Source organism: Podarcis erhardii (assembly GCF_964252035.2).
Source record: "Podarcis erhardii genome assembly, chromosome: 8".
Taxonomy (NCBI): Eukaryota; Metazoa; Chordata; class Lepidosauria; order Squamata; family Lacertidae; genus Podarcis; species Podarcis erhardii.
In genome coordinates this window covers 79,420,146-79,438,961 of record NC_138499.1, presented here as the reverse complement: position 1 = coordinate 79,438,961, position 18,816 = coordinate 79,420,146, and the positions used below count along the sequence as shown (strand labels likewise).

Here is an 18,816-nt window from a genome sequence, read left to right as displayed (position 1 = left end):
GAACCTAGATAAATAAGGACAAGACCTCACCTCATTCTAATGTCAGATAAGTTACTGTCTTGTTTTTAAAGTTCATTCCATTCCTATTTTCTCTCTCTTTCTCCAGCCTAGCAAGGCCCTTCTGTTCACCTCAATATTTTATCCAGCAGCCGTCAAGGAGTTTTCAAGCCAACAGTGTTTGAGTTTCTCCTCTGTCTCTTATGTCATAATGAAAGTCTAGTCTCCATGGGGATGGAGATATATAAAGGATGCTTCAGAGACCTTAATTTCAGGAGCTCCTGAGTTGATACTGAACTCAAGACATGTCTTCTGGATTGCCTGCCTGAGAACTGGAAGGATAATTTAAGAAGTAACAGGTAATCAAGCCCATAGATAAGATTAGGGCAGATTACAAAGCAGAATGAAAAATAAAGACACCCCTAGAGGCTGAGCTTCCTAGACGCTATGGGGCTGGACAGCTTTTAGGGAATTAGAAGTAACAGGTGGGACCGCAATGGATCTGGGTTAATAGATACATAAAAAAGAAAGATGGCTTCACTAATTGTTGAGGTGAAGTTTCTCCTCTAATTTCATGAACCTGCATAGTTCCAAGGTGGCTTTCAACTGAAAATTAAAAGTACTAAAAGAGGCTTATGGGGAGAAGGTTGAAAGGTAGAAAAGTTAAAAAGTTTTGTTTCCTTGTTTTAGTCAGATGAAGGCTCTCAGGAGCTGATCAAAGTCATACTCAGAATTTATCTCGCCTTTGTAAATAATGAGGTAGCTTGAGAAGGGTCAGAAAGTTCCAAATTCAAATAGGGCAACTTGCCTACCTAGCAAAACTAACAACTGTCTTGTTAACTGTTAGTTTTTAACATCCTACTGCTCTCCTGCCCAAAATGGGTGTAGCATTCCAGAATGTTCTCTGGACAAATAGGAAAGCGATGAAGGTTAACATTCAGGATATGCAAAAATCAGGGGATATCTAACATTGTAGACCAACCTTCCCTAAAATGTTCTTAACTCAAACTTGCATCAAGACCAGCCAGCATGGCCACATGTGGAGGGCAGAAGGTTCTGGAAAGCTATTATTATTATTATTATTATTATTATTAATTATTATTATTATTACCCTGCCCATTTAGCTGGCTTCCCCCAGCCACTCTGGGCAGCTCCCAACAGAATATTAAAAACACAATAAAATATCAAACATTAAAAACTTTCCTAAACAGAGCTGCCTTCAGATGTCTTCTAAAAGTCAGGTAGTTGTTTATTTCACAGGGCAGGCACCACAACAGTGGTACCTTGATTCTCAAATGCCTTGGTTCTCAGATGCCTTGGTTCTTAAATGCCGAAAACCTGGAAGTAAGTGTTCTGGTTTTTTAATGTTTTTCGGAAGCCAAACGTCCTATCTGACTGTCGGCTATTGTTTTTGGGGCACCTGCACCACTCAGCCTTGGTTTTTGAACATTTTGGAAGTCAAACAGACTTCCAGAATGAATTAAGTTTGACACTTTTGTTTTTGCTAGTTATTTTGCGTTTTTGTGGGGGTTTTGGTTAATTTGTTTTTGTGACTGTGTGGAACCCAGTTTAGCTACTGACTGATTGATTTTGTGACTGTGGAAATGGATAAAAGTCCTCTCATCCAAACAAAGACTATCATCGCTGCAGGTAAGAAAAAATAATAATTTTAATTTTTATCATCTACAATACCGTCTTATTTATTTTATAGTATAGTACATTGATTATTGTTTTTCACTTTAGGGATCAGTGGTCTCATTAGATAGTAAAATTCATGTTAAATTGCTGTTTTCAGGGTTGTTTTTAAAAGTCTGGAACGGATTAATTCGTTTTGCATTACTTTCCATGGGAAAGCGTGCCTTGGTTTTGGAAAGCTTTGGTTTTGGAACGGACTTGGTTTGAGAATCAAGGTACCACTGTACCGAGAAGGCCCTCTGCCTGGTTCTCTGTAAGCTCACTTCTTGCAGTGAGGGAACAACCAGAAGGCCCATAGCGCTCTGGGCAATGCAGCTCAAGTAAATTTGTATTTATATTTATATTTAATATTTATTGATTGTGTTTACTACTCTTCATCCATAGATTTCAGGGTGGTCCGCAACACAAAATTACAACATAAAAATCCCTGAAGATTCCACCCCTTCACACCATTTCCACCCACCGGTCATGGAAGACCCTTCTTCAAAATTGCTTTCACAATCTGTCTGGATATATTCTGTAGTCAAGTAATATATTCTGTGCCAGGGAATCTTGTTCCATCTTCTATGAAATACGCAGATCAAAGAAAAGTCCTCCTCTGTCATAGAAACTTCCCCAGAGCAATTATTTCAGGTTCTGCTCACTTCTGTCTAGCAACTCTGTTTGCTGCAGCATCCTTCTCTTGTTGATGGAGTGTGCGAGGCACACGGGCCTGCCACACTGCCCTTGTACCCTCTCTCACATGTGCACATTTCTCTGCCAGTTTGTCAAGTTAATGGGGAATGATATTAATAAGCTCCCTGTGACAGTGCTTGGGCACACTGTCATGTTTACAAGGCAATCTTGAAAGCAGTTCATGCAAATTACATCCCAGTCTGTCATCTGTGGCGGTAAAGTCACGGTGGGAAAGGAAGGCTACGGTAATGTCCATGACAGGTGGAAAGAGAAAGCTGGGGGAGCTCTAGGTGGAGAAAATAGAGGGGAATGATTAGAGGGGGAAGGGTTGAAGAAAAAACCTGATCACTGTGAATTTTAATGCTTTTCGTTGAGAGAGAGAGAGAGAGAGAGAGAGATGACTAATGAGAAAGTTTATTCCAAAGAATTAAAGATACAAAATAAGGAGAACACTTCGGGTTACGAACTCCACTAATCCGGAAGCAGTACTTCGGGTTACAAACTTTGTCCTAGGATAAAAACGGAAATCGTGCGGTGATGGTACGGCGGCAGCAGGAGGCTCCATTAGCGAAAGTGCACCTCAGGTTAAGAACGGTTTCAGGTTAAGTAAGAACAGACCTCCGGAACGAATTAAGTTTTTAACCCGAGGTACCACTGTAGTCTGGGACGCGGGTGGCGCTGTGGGTTAATCCACAGAGCCTAGGACTTGCCGATCAGAAGGTCGGCGGTTCAAATCCCCGCAACAGGGTGAGCTCCCGTTGCTCGGTCCCTGCTCCTGCCAACCTAGCAGTTCGAAAACACATCAAAGTGCAAGTAGATAAATAGGTACCGCTCCGGTGGGAAGGTAAATGGCGTTTCCGTGCGCTGCTCTGGTTCACCAGAAGCGACTTAGTCATGCTGGCCACATGACCTAGAAGCTATACGCCGGCTCCATCGGCCAATAAGGCGAGATGAGCGCTGCAACCCCAGAGTCGGTCACGACTGGACCTAATGGTCAGGGGTCCCTTGACCTTTACCTTACCACTGTAGTTGGAAGGTCATCTAATACAGCTCCCTGCAATGCAGGAATCTCAACTAAAGCACCCATGATAATGTCAAGAACTCTTCCTACACTCGAGTGGGACCCTGGGAGAGAAACATGCCCAACTGCCATGTTCCCTCCCTCCTGGTCTTCCATTCGGGAGCTTCAAAAGCTGTCTTCTGCCTGAACATCACAGCGACCAATGCCAACAGACACCAGCACACTTAGGGATCCGCAAAGTCTTCACAGCTTGCGTAACAGAACTCAGCATTTTGGCTAATCTACTTTATTTACATATAAACACACATGGAGCACTGCAACATGGCTCCCTCTCTCTCTAGCATCAGACAGCAAAGAAAGAGAACAAAGGACAATAGTCCCACACAGTAACACAAACATCCTGTCTCTGTCACTTCCCACTCTGTGGAGTCAAAACATACACCGTCATATGAAAGACAACAATCCCATGACTGCAATCACAGAGCAGGAATTCTAACAGATAGGTGGCCATCCATCCTCTGCCTGAAAACCTCCAAGGAAGGTGAGTCCATCTTCCAAGGGAGTCTGTTCCACTTTCAAACAGCTCCCACCATCAGAACGTTCTTCCAGATGTTTAGTTGAAATCCCCTTTCTTGTAACTTGAAACCACTGGTTCAGGTCCTTCCCTCCAGAACAGGAGAAAACAAGCTCACTCCATCTTCCCCTTTAGATATTTGAAGATGACAATCCTATGGATTGCTCTCATCCTGCCTTTCAATTTCGTTGCCCCAGATCAGTCAAGGCTGAGTTTGTATGTTTATTACTTTACAAGAAAGATTTCAAGTATGAAAATACTTATGAGATACTCTGTGACTTGATTTAAGATATTATTACCGCACGTTTCTTTACCATTTTTAATTTGAAATGTTGACCCTAAGGGGAAATTTATAATCTGAAGTGTTGGGGAAAAAATGCATATAAAATAGCTAATTCCCAATATATTATCTTTTTGTCACATTCAAGAACACAGCAAAGAAACAGAGCTGGTTTGATGGAGGGGAACAGCCATAGATTATTATTATTATTTATTCAGTTTATAGGCACTTGACACATCAGGAATCTCCAAGGGACTTAGCAAAAGCATGGCATAAAATCAGAAAAAAGAATAACGTGTTACTATAAAAGCCATACAATAACCTATAAAACAAACCCAATAAAACAGCGGCAAAAAATACGAGCACTAGGCAACAGAAATCATCATCATCATCATCCATTAAAAACCTGAGAAAAGAGATAAGCTTTAACGTGGCACCAAATGGAGGTTAATGATGGTACTAGGTGGACCTCAAAAAGGAGGGCATTCCACTTCCCTTGGCTTCCCATGGTTTGTCATGTCATCTAGAACAGGGACGTCCAACTTCCAAGAGAACTTCCAATCTACTCCCACTATAAATAAACTGGCAGTGATTTACCCATTGGATTGACCAAAGTTGCCGAGCTTTTTGGGGGGAGGCTTCAGCAAAGTTGTTGAGCTTTTTTGGAGTCAACTACAGACACCCCGTGATCGACCAGTCGATCGTGATCGACTGGTTGGACGTGCCTGATCTAGAACAATAGACTTTGGCTAATCTCACTTATGGTTATGTTTGTGTGGCTTGTGGGTATAGTAGGAATGCTACACACTAGGCACCATTCAGGGCCGTCTTAACCATAGGCACCAGGGGTGTGGAGCACCCAGGCACCGGGCTCTCAGGGGCACCAGGCTGAGAGTCTGAGAGGGGCCCGAGAGTTGGAGCCTGGGGAAGAACCCGCCCATCGGTCGGAGCACCACGGCGGGCTCTTCTGCTGCGGGTGGCTCTGTGCTGTAAGTTTGGGGGTGAGCGAGTTAGCGAGGTGCTGAGGCGGCCAGCCTGCTCCACCCTCCTGCATGCCAGGGATTGGTGTAGGTCTTGGTCGACAACTCTGGGCAACCTTTCCTTAAAAAAGGTCAACAATTTTGGGGTCCCCCCTAAAAACGTTTGATAACCCTGGGCAACCTGGGGGGGCGGCGCCGGGCAGAGCTTTGCACCCCGGCGCTGCATATGCTTAAGACAGCCCTGGCACCGTTGTTGGGTGGAAATTGTCCCATTGCCAGGCCAACTTGTGGGCTAAGATAGAGTTGTCATTACAATCTGCCTTTGCTGCTGGAATGGCATTCTGGCCAATTGTTTGGGAAGCCGCCAATGCACCCTCGGAGTTGACCAGGGCTGGAACCTGACTTGAGGCAAGCCAAGTATCCAGAATACCACTGGGCAACCAGGAGAAGGGTTTAAGCAAGGCCGGGCACCACAGAAACTAGGGGCATGCCTTGATCTACTAACTTCTCACAGGTCCCTTATGCTCCCTCTTACTGGTTTGATCCTGCCCAATACCATTTGTGCACAGATTTGTGTCAAAGACTTGAGAACACCTAACAAAATTGATGACAGCCACCGAGGGATTGGAGCCAATTGGAGTAAAATTCCTTTCTGGCCTTGTTTACTGGTGACCAAAAGAGCCTAGCAAAACATTAAGGGCTTGTCCACACTTGTCCAGTGCTTAGAAAGTATGGATCTGAGTGGTTTTCTGCTTGTTCTGCCACATTCCCAGGGGAAACCCATTCTTTAGTGCTGAATCGGAGCAAAAAGCAACCTGCTGAAAACCCTATTCCATGGTCAAGAGCGAGTTTTCCCAGGGGAAAGTGGCGGGACAAGGAGAAGTCTGGATGAGTGCTGTCACTGAAGGTGACTGGGTGGGAAGCTTGTGTGGCCAAGGCTTTTAAGCCCAAAGCCAGTGCAGTATCACCCCTTCAGCATCCTAGAGCCACAACACCACCAGACCAAGGCAGCCGACTTGCAAGGCATACAGAGGGGCAACATCAAACAAGTCATCTTCAAACCACAGTTACTGAAGTTAGGATGAATCGCAATTCCTGGTCTGGATGACAAGGCAAACTGAGGTCAATCAGAAGCAGAAGCCCCTGTGGAAAGTGGAGAGCATGAGGCTTGCTCATTTCTACATGCCCGTTGTATCACAGATAGAACAGTACACAGCCATTGTATCACAGATAGTGAAGGAATGGGTTTCCCAAAACCCAAAACTGACTGTGCAGGCAGTTTTAAACTGCACCAAAATCCCTATTTTTCCTTAGCTAAAATGCATAAACTTGAGCTGCTGAGCAAATGCATAACAAGAACACAGCTCTCTCCTTTATCAGTTTGTGACATCAAGGATGACCCTGACTGTACCAGCAGAACAGAGAAAACACGTTTGTGCCTTATCTTATGTTCTGACCACAAAGACGCACAGACCCAAGTCTGGGAACAACGCCAGAAGTGTGTTCTTGGAGATGATGACCTCTTCCTCCAAGATAAGAGTAGGAAGAGGAAGATCCTTTTATGGTCAGAAGTACAGGAAGGAATTCCCTTTTATGGTTAAGAATACCAAAGCAAGAACATATGTGATGTCAACCTGCATACATAGGCTGACGTGGTTGGATTCCTGGGGAAGGAGGGAGAGGGTGCCTGGAGGATATATATACTGCATGAAATTTCTCATTTCTTTGGACTTGCTGTGGACACACCACGCAGCTGCCTTTCTGCTGTTCTGGAGAGCAGAAATAAAGAACTCTTTCTCTGAACCAACCCTCAGTGTTATTTGACTTCCTTCCTCCTGTCCGGGAGCAATGCAGACCCAATTGGTGAACTCCAATAAGGCTACAATAGAACAGGCATCACGGCTGGAGGATGGGGGAAGAGCCAGAAACTCATAGAGTAAAGAAGGGCAGGAGAAAATGCTCAAGCCCTCCCCAATCCATAAAACACCATCCAGCCTATCCATAGCCTTTGCTGTCAACATTATTTATGGGTACTGCATATTCACCTGGTGCTCAGTGAATGTCTAACAGCAATGATAGTAGCATGTCTATCAGAACTGTTTCACGTTCCCTATTAGGTTCAAACTGCCCATTTCAAACACTAATGAGCAGGAAAACATTCGCTCTTTCCGTTATGGGTTTGCTTCCTTTTTTTTCTTTTTCTTTTAGTTGCATTGCTCACACAGCCTTCCGTCAACAGGCACTTTCATTCGATTTCCAGACTGCCTTGTGCTAGATGCCAGCAGCAGTAGGAAGTCCCTCTTTATTCCTTTGGATATATATATATGCAACATTCAAAAAGCCAGTGTTTCCCCCTTCTACTCAGAGGGATGTTTTTGAACAACTTTAAAGCTGGCTCTAGTCAGATGTGTAGGGATAGAGGGAATTGCACGCTTGAAATTCTCCCTTCAGCAGCTTCATCACCTCCTCATTTGTGGCACCATCAAAAAGGGGCGCTGAAACTAACCGAGTGCCAGCTGCTCCGAGGAATGCTGAAAATAAATCGAATTTTCCTGTTTCACAACCCTCAACCTCTTACTTTTAGGAACTCTCCAAAATAAACTGAGCCTGGTATACTGATACTATAGTCATAAACTCCATGAATTAAGCAGTGGTGTCCAAACTTTTCAAAGAGGCCAGATTGAAGGGCCGTGAGGGCCAACCAAAGGGCTGACAAAGTTGTTGAGGGTTTTTTAGGATTTTGCCCCAGGAAATGAACTGCCACAGGGGCCGGATTAAATGGACCGCCGGGCCGGATTAGGCCCCTGAAACGGACTTTGCATGTGCCTGAATTAAGGTATAATAAAGGGCTGCCTTCAGGTGTCTTCTAAAAGTTATATAGTTGCTCAACTCCTTGACATCTGATGGGAAGACGTTCCACAGGGTGGGTGCTACTACTGAGAAGGCCCTCTGCCTGGTTCCCTGTAGCTTCTCTTCTCGCACTGAAGGAACCACCAGAAGGCATTCGGTGCTAGATCTTAATGTCCAGGCTGAATGATGGAGGTGGAGATGCTCTTTCAGGTATACATTATGCTTGCTAGTAAGGTCATATCCATACCATACATTTACAGGCACATTGCTTCCCCCATAGAATCCCGAGAACTATAGTTTATCCTTCAGAGAGCTACAATTCTGAGTGCTCTTAACAAATTGCAGTTTCCAGGCCCCCTAGTTCCAGATCCAGCCCTACTATTAGTCAGTGGGGTGAATACAGGATGGCAAGATCCCCAAGGATGTACTCTATGGGGAGCTGCCTTCGGACACAAGGCCTGTTGGCAGTCCAACTCTGCTTTACATAGATGTTTGCGTACGAGACATGAAGGCTGGCAACATTAACCCTGCCATGTGGGAATTCCTTTGCAGATGACCACAGTGCCTGGAGAGAGAGAGTCAGGTTGTGTATTCACAGCAGTGACCAGAGCAGGAACGGCCACTAGGAGGAGCACACAAAGAAGAAATGCCATGGTACACTTGCATCAGCACAGCCGGATACCTTCATCTGCCCCAGCTGCAACAAAACATGTCTCTCCCCTATTAGTCTCTACAGCAGGCACTATAACCTTCCAACAGTTTGACTCTATCTCCTTCATTGTCTCCTGAGACAAAGGGATGCCAAGCATCTCTCATAGCACTCTGTGTCCTCTATCCAGGCAAGCAGGCCCAAGGGACTAGTGATGTATGGAAGTGAGAGCTGGACCATAAAGAAGGCTGATTGCCAAAGAACTGATGCTTTTGAATTATGGTGCTGGAGGAGACAACTGAAAGTCCCATGGACTGCAAGAAGATCAAACCTATCCATTCTTAAGGATATCAGCCCTGAGTGCTCACTGGAAGGACAGATCCTGAAGCTGAGGCTCCAATACTTTGGCCACCTCATGAGAAGAGAAGACTGCCTGGAAAAGACCCTGATGTTGGGAAAGATGGAGGGCACAAGGAGAAGGAGACGACAGAGGATGAGATGGTTGGATAGTGTTCTCGAAGCTACCAGCATGAGTTTGACCAAACTGCAGGAGGCAGTGGAAGACAGGGGTGCCTGGCGTGCTCTGGTCCATGGGGTCACGAAGAGTCAGACATGACTAAATGACTAAACAACAGCAACAAAGCCCAAGGGACAGACACAGACCTGGAGTCCACATTTGCCCCCATGTCTGAGGTTTCCAACCCCAAGTTTAGGCAAAGCTAAAGAGAAGCAACTAGTTTATTGTTAAATTTTGATCGTGTGGTGCCATTATTTCAGCTGTTCCAAGGTAGTTGCTATCAGCTCCCCTAAGCCCTCAGAACTCTGAACTTTTGAAGGCACAAGGGGATGGCTAAGTATTCCTTCCTCTCTCTAGCTGGTGTTGCAGTCTTGCTAACTCTGCGGCAGCCATCATAGGACATGAAACTACCCTCCACGCAGCCACAAACGGAAACAAGCTGCCAGCATTTTACTTAGCCATCAGATATTTTCAATATGCAGTATTCAACTGACTCTTTCCTTCCAGTAGCACCTTAAAGACCAACTAAGTCAGTTCTTGGTATGAGCTTTCGTGTGCATGCACACTTCTTCAGATACCAAAACAAAACAAATTCCTTCCAGTAGCACCTTAAAGACCAACTAAGTCAGTTCTTGGTATGAGCTTTCGTGTGCATGCACACTTCTTCAGATACCTATCTACCTATAGATAGGTAGATAGCTACCTATCTGTAACTGCAACTGACTCTTGTTTTGCTTGATCAAATAGGAAAACTCCAGGGACATTTGGATGTTAAATCTTAGGAGGGCATCTTCAATACTGTGGCTTCTTTCTTTTTTTTTCATATGAACATCTGGCCAGCGTTCTGTCAACGTTCATTACACAAGCAGCCTCCAAGCCACTCATAGCCTCTCACACTTCACTTTAACTGCTGTAGATTCTACGCTGGTTTGTGTCTGAAGACTCTTAAAAAGCCATGGCCATTTAGCGTGGCTTTGGGATTACAGAGCCTTCTGCTTTGCACTAAATTTCAGGCACTGCCAGTATGCAGTTCAAGGTACCAGGTTTTATTTTAGCATAAACAGGAGACTCTAGGATGCCTATTTGTACTCATATTTATTTTCATTTAAGAATCTTGGGGTTATGTTACTGGGTATTTCTGCTTTTATTCACCTGTACTGCTCCCCATAGGATTCTTGAGCTTATGCAAAAAGATCGTGTCTAGTTCACTTCCAAGTATCTGAGTTGAAGGAAACTAACACATCCTTAACAGAGGACAATATATACACTTAAGCAACCACTTCTTGACCAATATGAGATTAATTTAACATCAACTCTAAAATGGATTTTGGTTCTAAATCTCCTAAAATTGGTCTTCTCAAATTTTCCTAATCCTAGAGGTATGCTTACTCAGACCCCACATAAGATACATTTTTTTTACAGCTAGTAGAAGCAATAATTCCATCATCTCTCATCTTAGAGGATATATCAAACATAGAGTACCTTTTCTATGATTACCACTATGCTCGTTCAGTGGTAACTTTTAGAACTTGGAACATTATTAATAGAGTATATGGGGGGGGGACCTCAAACTTTTGGAAGTCGGCATAGAGGTAAACAAATATTTTAAAAACAAAACACTTATGGCCCTGGTAAGTAGAAAAATGAAACATCAGCAAAAAGATAGCACAGACGGAAATCTGATCATCTTGGAGAATCCGCATAGTTACGACCAGTCTGGAAATCAAATGAAGCTGAGACTCCAATACTTTGGCCACCTCATGAGAAGAGAAGACTCCCTGGAAAAGACCCTGATGTTGGGAAAGATTGAGGGCACAAGGAGAAGGGGACGACAGAGGACGAGATGGTTGGACAGTGTTCTCGAAGCTACCAGCATGAGTTTGACCAAACTGCAGTGGAAGACAGGAGTGCCTAGTGTGCTCTGGTCCATGGGGTCACGAAGAATCGGACATGACTAAACGACTAAACAACAACAACTACTACCAGTCACAGGAAGAAATCAGCAAAATGACTTCTTTATGAGACACCCTTATTCACCTTCGGCTTCCAGAGAAAGCCAATACAATCACGGATCAAATTATGGAAATAATGTCTAACCAACACAGAGTTAAACAAAGGGAAGAGGTGGAGAAACTCCCGCCCCCTATAAACAGAGATAATCAAATTGGTAAGGAACACCCTCCTATCAGGAAACTAATGCCTAAGAGTCATAGCTGTCAATGTTTCCCCTTTTTTTAAAGGGAAATTCCCTTATTCTGAATAGGATTCCTCGCAAGAAAAGGGAAAAGTTGACAGCTGTGCTAAGAGGAGCAGAAAGTTTGTTTAGTATAGGCAACTGAAATGGGTGAGAGTTTTGCTTCAAATCTCACCTAAATGGCTGAGGGGGCGAAAGGATTGACATTTGCTCTGATTCAGCACTAAAGAGTGGGTTTTCCTGGGGGAGGCAGTGGGAGAAGCAGAAAACCGCTTGGACCCTGTGCTTTCTAGACATGGGGCAAGTGGGCATGTGATGAGCCCTCAGATGCTTTCCGTTTTAGAAGGGAAAACAGCAGAGAAATATTATGAGCCTTTTGAACAGCTCTGCCATACTTCATCAGCAACGTTAGTTGAAGTATATCTCTCTCACACATGATGCTAATGTATTTTTCATTTCTTGTTTGTCACAGTTGTCAGAGCTGCAGCCAACATTACCCAGTAGGCAGCAGAAGAATAGCAAGAGTGCCTGACATATCTTACAAGACAGATACATGCCTCTGTAGGCGACGTTGGGGTTTTGATTGGGGGGGGGGAAGAGAATGCTGAAATAATATGAAATGTTTGAATGGTTCGCTGGCATAGGTAACAACCACTTCAGACATGCTGAAGTCTCCATATTATGGAATTTCTTCCAAGGTCTTCCAGGAAATTGGCCAACTACGAGGGAAGCATTAAGCTGTGAAAAATGGCAGTTAGCAAGCCAGGAAGAAATTGGGATCCACAGAAATGATATTAATTCCTACTCAAGGGCAGCACAGAATATGCTTCAACTTTAAATTGCTTCCTCGGCTCCTACCAAAGGCAGACCTATGGAAACACAATTTTAAAGTGGACTGAGCTATAGCAGGGAACAAAAAGCAATTGCTGCTGGAATTATCCGATACTGACTAATCCTGGCTTCATTATTTTGTGTGTTTTGTTTATTTGCTGACATATCACCCTGCGCTTTCCTGCTCAATAATGGGATCTCCAAGGCTTGCGACAATTCATCCCCCCCCCCGAAATGGAAGATAAAAACCAGTTCATAATAAAACAGCATGAAATCAACAAAACAACAGCTTTAAGTACAACAGGAGGGAAAGTGAAATTCAAATCATGGCCGAATAAAACTTATCACACGGCACTGAAAAAGCATCATAGGCGGCCTGTTCTGTCCTCCTGGAGCAGAACTCCAAAATCATAGTGGAGAAGACTCCCACTTGATGGTGGGATGTGGATCAAGGCCTCCACTGAAGACCTGGGTGGGAAGGCAGAATCATGTGATGAGAGGCAGTTCTTCAGTGATATATGCTCAAGTATTTCATTGTTTAAACCTGGGCTAGGGAATCTGTGACTATGCAGATCTTGCTAGATTCCAATTCTCACCAACCCCTGCCAGCACTGACAACAGCCAGGAATGGTGGTAGTTGAAGATTGTCCATTCTAGCTTTAGACATTACTCTTGCTTAAAGGTAAAGGGACCCCTGACCATTAGGTCCAGTCGTCACCGACTCTGGGTTTGTGGCGCTCATCTCACTTTATTGGCCGAGGGAACCAGCGTACAGCTTCCGGGTCATGTGGCCAGCATGACTAAGCCGCTTCTGGCGAACCAAAGCAGCGCAGCAGCCGTTTACCTTCCCATTGGAGGTTTATCTACTATTTATCTACTTGCACTTTGACGTGCTTTTGAACTGCTAGGTGGGCAGGAGCAGGGACCGAGCAATGGGAGCTCACCCTGTCGCGGGAATTCGAACCACCGACCTTTTGATCGGCAAGTCCTAGGCTCTGTGGTTTAACCCACAGCGCCACCCACGTCCCCTTACTCCTGCTTAGAGGACCACTAATGTCTCTGTTGCCCTGACTGAACTATGTTGGTAATTAGGATTTCTCTGATTTGATTTTTTTTAAAGCACAACTTACATCACAACCAGAGAAACCAATCTCTTCTGAAGTTCCATGGACCTTTTCCAACAACTCGGCTAAAAAAGAAAACAAAACTCAACAGCATATTTTAATAAGAAGGTAAAATATTTCCAGAGAGAGTTCGAGAGAGAGAGTTCACTTTGACAAGCTGAAATGAAATAGCTCATTTTGGGCATATTGAAACATTCCATTTGGGGCTGACAGAGCAAAACAGAATAATGAAATCTCTTACTACTCTCTGCCCGCTGAAACAAAACATTCCCAGTCAATTCGGTTAATGAAACCTATCTTTCAAGCTAAGAATATGTTTCAGCGGCGACCTGTCTGACAATCCCAACAACAAGCTGTGATCCAAGTGGCTTTGTTGTTGCCCAGCCTCCCCCTCAATATTATAAAAGTTTCATTTTCCTTGTATACAAGGATGGTGCTTAAAACTCTGAGCTGCTTATCATTGCAGATTTTTGCCATCATACTCATCTGACATAGAGGAATTATAGATGTGCTATTATTAGACTTTCAGAGTTTGCAAAGCACTTTTGTACAACAATCCTGTAAGGTATATTATTATGAATTATCCCCATATTGCATCTTGTGGAAAGGAGGTGGAGACACTTGCAGAGCCGGCCCTATCCTTAGACAGAGTGAGGCGGCTACCTTCAGTAGCAGATCTAGAATCGTGCAGATAGCATCAGTTTTAATAGCTGCACATGCAGAAACAAGCTGAGATAGCTCTTACATGAACTCCACGTAATCCGTCCTCTAGTCTTCTATCTAAAAGACAAATGGAAACTATATTCCTATATTAGGCACAACTGCTGGAGAAGATAGGACTTGAACAGAGCACCGAAAAGGAGTTTATACTTCAAATGCCCAATTTCAGATCTATGCAAGGGGAAATTTTGTGCTATATTATCCAATGGTTGGCCTGACATTGACATGAAGATGGGTTCATTTTGTAGCATTTTACACCCCATTCATCCTGCCTCAGGTTTCCATTATAAATCCACTGCATTTTTGTTGAAATGTCTCGAGTCGCTCAAATATGTTTACTCACATTGCAGTGCTTGAATAGGTGGTGTGAACAAATCAAATCACACAACAGGCTGCAAAAGGATGTGAGACAACACAACTTCGGTCTTTGGAAAACAGGTTTTCGCTGTTTTTTGAGCAGTCGGGTAATAGCAACTTCATGCATAATCTTATAACTCTCACTCCCCAGGAACTCACAATAGCAATTCATAAGAACCACAGTTCTGGATGAAATTGAGGATCAGAGTCAGAGGCACCAGCTTCTGAGGGAGAATGGGGGCGGCGCCCTGACCATGTTCCCCCCAGACATTTATATTCTGAAGTGGTACAGTCCTAGAAGAGCTGTACCACAAGCTTTTTCTGAACATGTAGAAAGGCCTCAGGGATAATTGATATTGAAATTTGGGGTATAACCTGCAGAGAGGTAGTATGTCCATCTATTGTAGCAAAAACAACAGAGTGTCTTGCAGCACTTTAAAGACTGCAGCATAAGCTGGACATGATGGGTAACCTGGGCAAAACGTAAAAAGGTAACGGACCCCTGGATGGTTAAAGGTAAAGGTAAAGGGACCCCTGACCATTAGGTCCAGTTGTGGCCGACTCTGGGGTTGCGGCACCCTTCTCGCTTTATTGGCCAAGGGAGCTGGCGTACAGCTTCCGGGTCATGTGGCCAGCATGACTAAGCCACTTCTGGCGAACCAGAGCAGCACACGGAAACGCTGTTTACCTTCCTGCTGGAGCAGTACCTATTTGTCTACTTGCACTTTGATGTGCTTTCAAACTACTAGGTTGGCAGGAGCGGGGACCAAGCAACGGGAGCTCACCCCATCGCAGGGATTCAAACCACCAACCTTCTGATCAGCAAGTCCTAGGCTCTGTGGTTTAACCCACAGTGCCACCAGCGTCCAGCGTCCCTTAAAATTATGCCCTTTCCGAGCCAGCCAGGAGTCGAACCTAGAATCTTTTGATCCGTAATCAGACGTGTTATCCATTGCGCCACTGGGCCTTGGATGGTTAAGTCCTGTCAAAGGCGACTATGGGGTTGCGGCACTCATCTCGCTTTCAGGCTGAGGGAGCTGTGATTTGTCTGTAGACATCTTTCCAGGTCATGTGGCCAGCATGACCACACTGGTTCTGGTGCAGCGGGACACTGTGATAGAAACCAGAGTGCATGGAAACTCCATTTACCTTTCCGCCATTTACCTATTTTTCTACTTGTACTGGTGTGCTTTCGAACTGCTAGGTTGGCAGGAGCTGGGACAGAGCAACAGGAGCTCACCCCGTCTCAGGGATTCAAACCACCGACCTTCTGATCAGCAAGCCCAAGAGGCTCAGTGGTTTAGACCACAGAGCCACCTGTGTCCCGGTAGCCTGGGTATACATGGCATGCCAGCAGGATTGGTTGGCTTTCTTCTGATGCTGTGCTCACAGATTTCAACAACTCCTCACTACTGTAAATTTTCCAAAGCATTCTACCATTTAATTCCCTTCCACAGTTGCTGACGGGATAATGAAATTAGAATACAAAACGGTGAGGTATGAGGAAGTCAGGGAAATTAGGTTGAGAAAATAATTTTTGGAATTATACTTGTTGTTTTTTGTTTGTGTTTGTCTTTATTGTAATTGTTTTGTATTGGTATGTTTTACTGGAAAATTCAATAAATATTATTAAAAAAAAAAAATAATTCCCTTCCACAGATGTCTTGAGGGATTGTAAACATCCCCTGCATTACATCCCTCTATTCCCATAGCATTAGAGCTTCCTTTGGGAATTGAGAACGAGATCTTGCATTACTTTTATAAGCCACTTGGTAGTTACTGAGAATGGAAAATAAGCTATGTGGAGGATGCCAATAGATGCTACACAGCACCCACACAGTCACACAAATTAATCAGAACAGGAGAAACAAGGACTAGAAAGACATCAGACACAGTACATAAAATAGAATTGTTAAACATGGCTCTAAAATTAAATCCCATCAAAATTAAACTAAGGCGTATTTGACTTCAGGAACAAGACTTCAGTAAAATGACTTGCTGCCTGACTAGCAACCAATTCATTTCTTCCCAAACAGTTTTCCCGGTGAGTGATACAAGGTAACACAACTTTTATTTACTCCTGCCCAGAGGAAATCAAAGCAAAACCACTATGAACTATGAAATAGTTGGGCATCCCTCTCGAGTGACCTTAGCATGGTTTATTTGAAATTCAGGAAGCAAAACCCAAATGAGACAATTGATAAATAAATAAGTTGCTGCTCTGGTAGACAATATCTTCCTCCATTGCTTCTCTTCTGCATATATTTGATATGTTCTCCAATAACTTTGCAAGCTTAGTAAGGCAGAACTTACCTTCATGGAAGCCATACTGATTCTTCTGCTGCAGAACTTGTTCTTTGGTATCAGGTATGAGGAACTTTGGCCCTCCAAATGTTGTGGAACTACAACTTCCACCACCCATAGCTACTGGCCAGGATTATTGAAGCTGAAGGGAGTACTGTATAGTTCAGCAACATCTGGAGGGCCAAAGGTTCACCACTCCTGCTCTATAGGCTTCATGAAATTCTGAGAAAGCATGCTCTCCTTCACAGACAGCATGGGTTGCGGTGGGGGCCGACAAGACACTCCCCAAAATTGTGGGGCGGGCTAATTGATATTTGGCTACTGTTGTGATTGGGCTTCCCTTGTTGTTGGGAAGAAAGACTCTCCTCTTGCAAGAGGGGAGTGGTTGTGGTCGGGAGCCGGACTCCGCCTCCCACTCACCTGGCTGGCGCCCACGCCCATGGTCAGGCACCCAACCAGGTGCCTGCGAGGGGGCGTGTTTAGCAGCCTAAATTGCTGCGGCACCAGCCTTCCGGCCTCACTTTTCAGCGTCCCATCGCGAGTCACCCACCCTCCACTCCCTTAGAGCTCAGGGTCTCAGTTTTCTTTTGACCTTGCTATGGACCTTAGGTTGGTCGCCCTGGTTGTCCAGGGGGGCTGGTAAGAATTTTTCCATTTGGCATTAGGCTTTTTGGTTGTTTTTGTTTTTTTAAAAAAATATTTATTAAGATTTTTAAATACAAATGCAAAAAAAAATAAACAATATAACATGTATCATAACATGGTTTCATAGCTTCTTTGGACTCCCTCACGTCTCCCGCTCCCACTTACATCATTGTAGATTTTTACCAGCAATTTATCATCTTGTTTGCGTTCTTATGTCCCGCTCATTTAAATATAATCTAATAATTCTCCAAAAGATTTATATTTTCCTCAATCTCACTTATCATCCTGGTTTTTTCGCCTACCTCATAGCAATCGTCACAACTTTCGTGGTATTGGTGGATAGGTTAGGCATTGGAATAATGTGTTGTGGTGTGTCGAAGGGCTAGGTGTGGCCATCGCCTGCGCCTTCAATTTTGGGTATTCCGTTAAAGGAATCCGGCAGTCGTGTATTCTGTCCGATGCCTGCGTGGCGGGAGGCCATGGCACAACCCTCGGTGACATCAGGGGAGAGCTTATAGTTGGATTAGCATCAACAGGCTCCACCTACTGGTGAATAAACCCCCCTGTTTTAGACTCACCCCTCTCTGAGGGGGTGGAGTCAGCTGACGTAATCCAATACCTAAGCCAATACCTTTTCACTTGCTGTAATCAATAAAGTTGTGGCCTTTTCTTGCCCATTAACCTTATATCACGTGTCCTTGTGTTTTCATTCCACTACGCGGGGATCGGGTCCTTGAACCACAAGTTAATGTTGCCATTTTATGACTGACAGCTAGAAATGTTAAAACTCCCTGCACAAAGCGTAGATCTTCCTCTTTTCACTCCGTGCATCAGATTGCCCATCCCCCCTTCCTATATTTAGGGTTGTTCGCATTGACCTTGCTATGCCTGTCATGGGGTCGTCCGCTCTTGGGGCAGGGGCCCGGTAGGAATTTTGTCCATTTGGCTGATTGGCTGGGGCCATTTGGTTTTTGCCTACTGCGTAGCAAATCATCACAACTTGTAAGGTTGCGGTTAGGCATTGGTTAATTTTGGTTGGTTGAGGGGCATGGATTGGCTGTGCCTGCCCCTCTAATGTTGCTGCTGCAAGGGTATTCCGTCAAGGGTACACTGTCAAGGGGCTAGGGCCACGCAAGAGCCCCTGGTTGCATTTGGGGAGGGCTGAGGGCAGGTTCCCTGCTCCGTCGCTATCCCCAAAATGTATTCCCCTTTTCTGATTTTTGCAGGCTTGCGGAATGTCAGTCTGTCCCCACCGGGGGCAGATAGTCACAAACAATGCCAAACAACTACTCACATTTTTTGTATTTTAATAAAGTTGTGGCCAAAATTATGCCAAAAACCTTAAACAAAAATTCTGTGTGATGTGTGAGTTATTTGGGGTGGCTTGGGACCTCAACATGCAA

At 44.4% G+C, this 18,816-nt stretch overlaps 2 long non-coding RNA genes across 2 annotated transcripts in view; one reads left to right on the top strand and one right to left on the bottom strand.

The window, feature by feature from the left end:
- The first annotated feature begins 301 nt into the window (after nt 1-301).
- LOC309348167 overlaps nt 302-18,816 on the top strand; it is a 33,295-nt gene continuing 14,780 nt past the window's right edge. The window contains exon 1 of the long non-coding RNA XR_014159259.1: nt 302-356. This is a non-coding gene — a long non-coding RNA (uncharacterized lncRNA). The remainder of the gene's footprint in view (nt 357-18,816) is intronic.
- LOC309348138 overlaps nt 12,538-18,816 on the bottom strand; it is a 30,542-nt gene continuing 24,263 nt past the window's right edge. Inside the window, exon 3 of the long non-coding RNA XR_014159227.1 lies at nt 12,538-12,731. This is a non-coding gene — a long non-coding RNA (uncharacterized lncRNA). The remainder of the gene's footprint in view (nt 12,732-18,816) is intronic.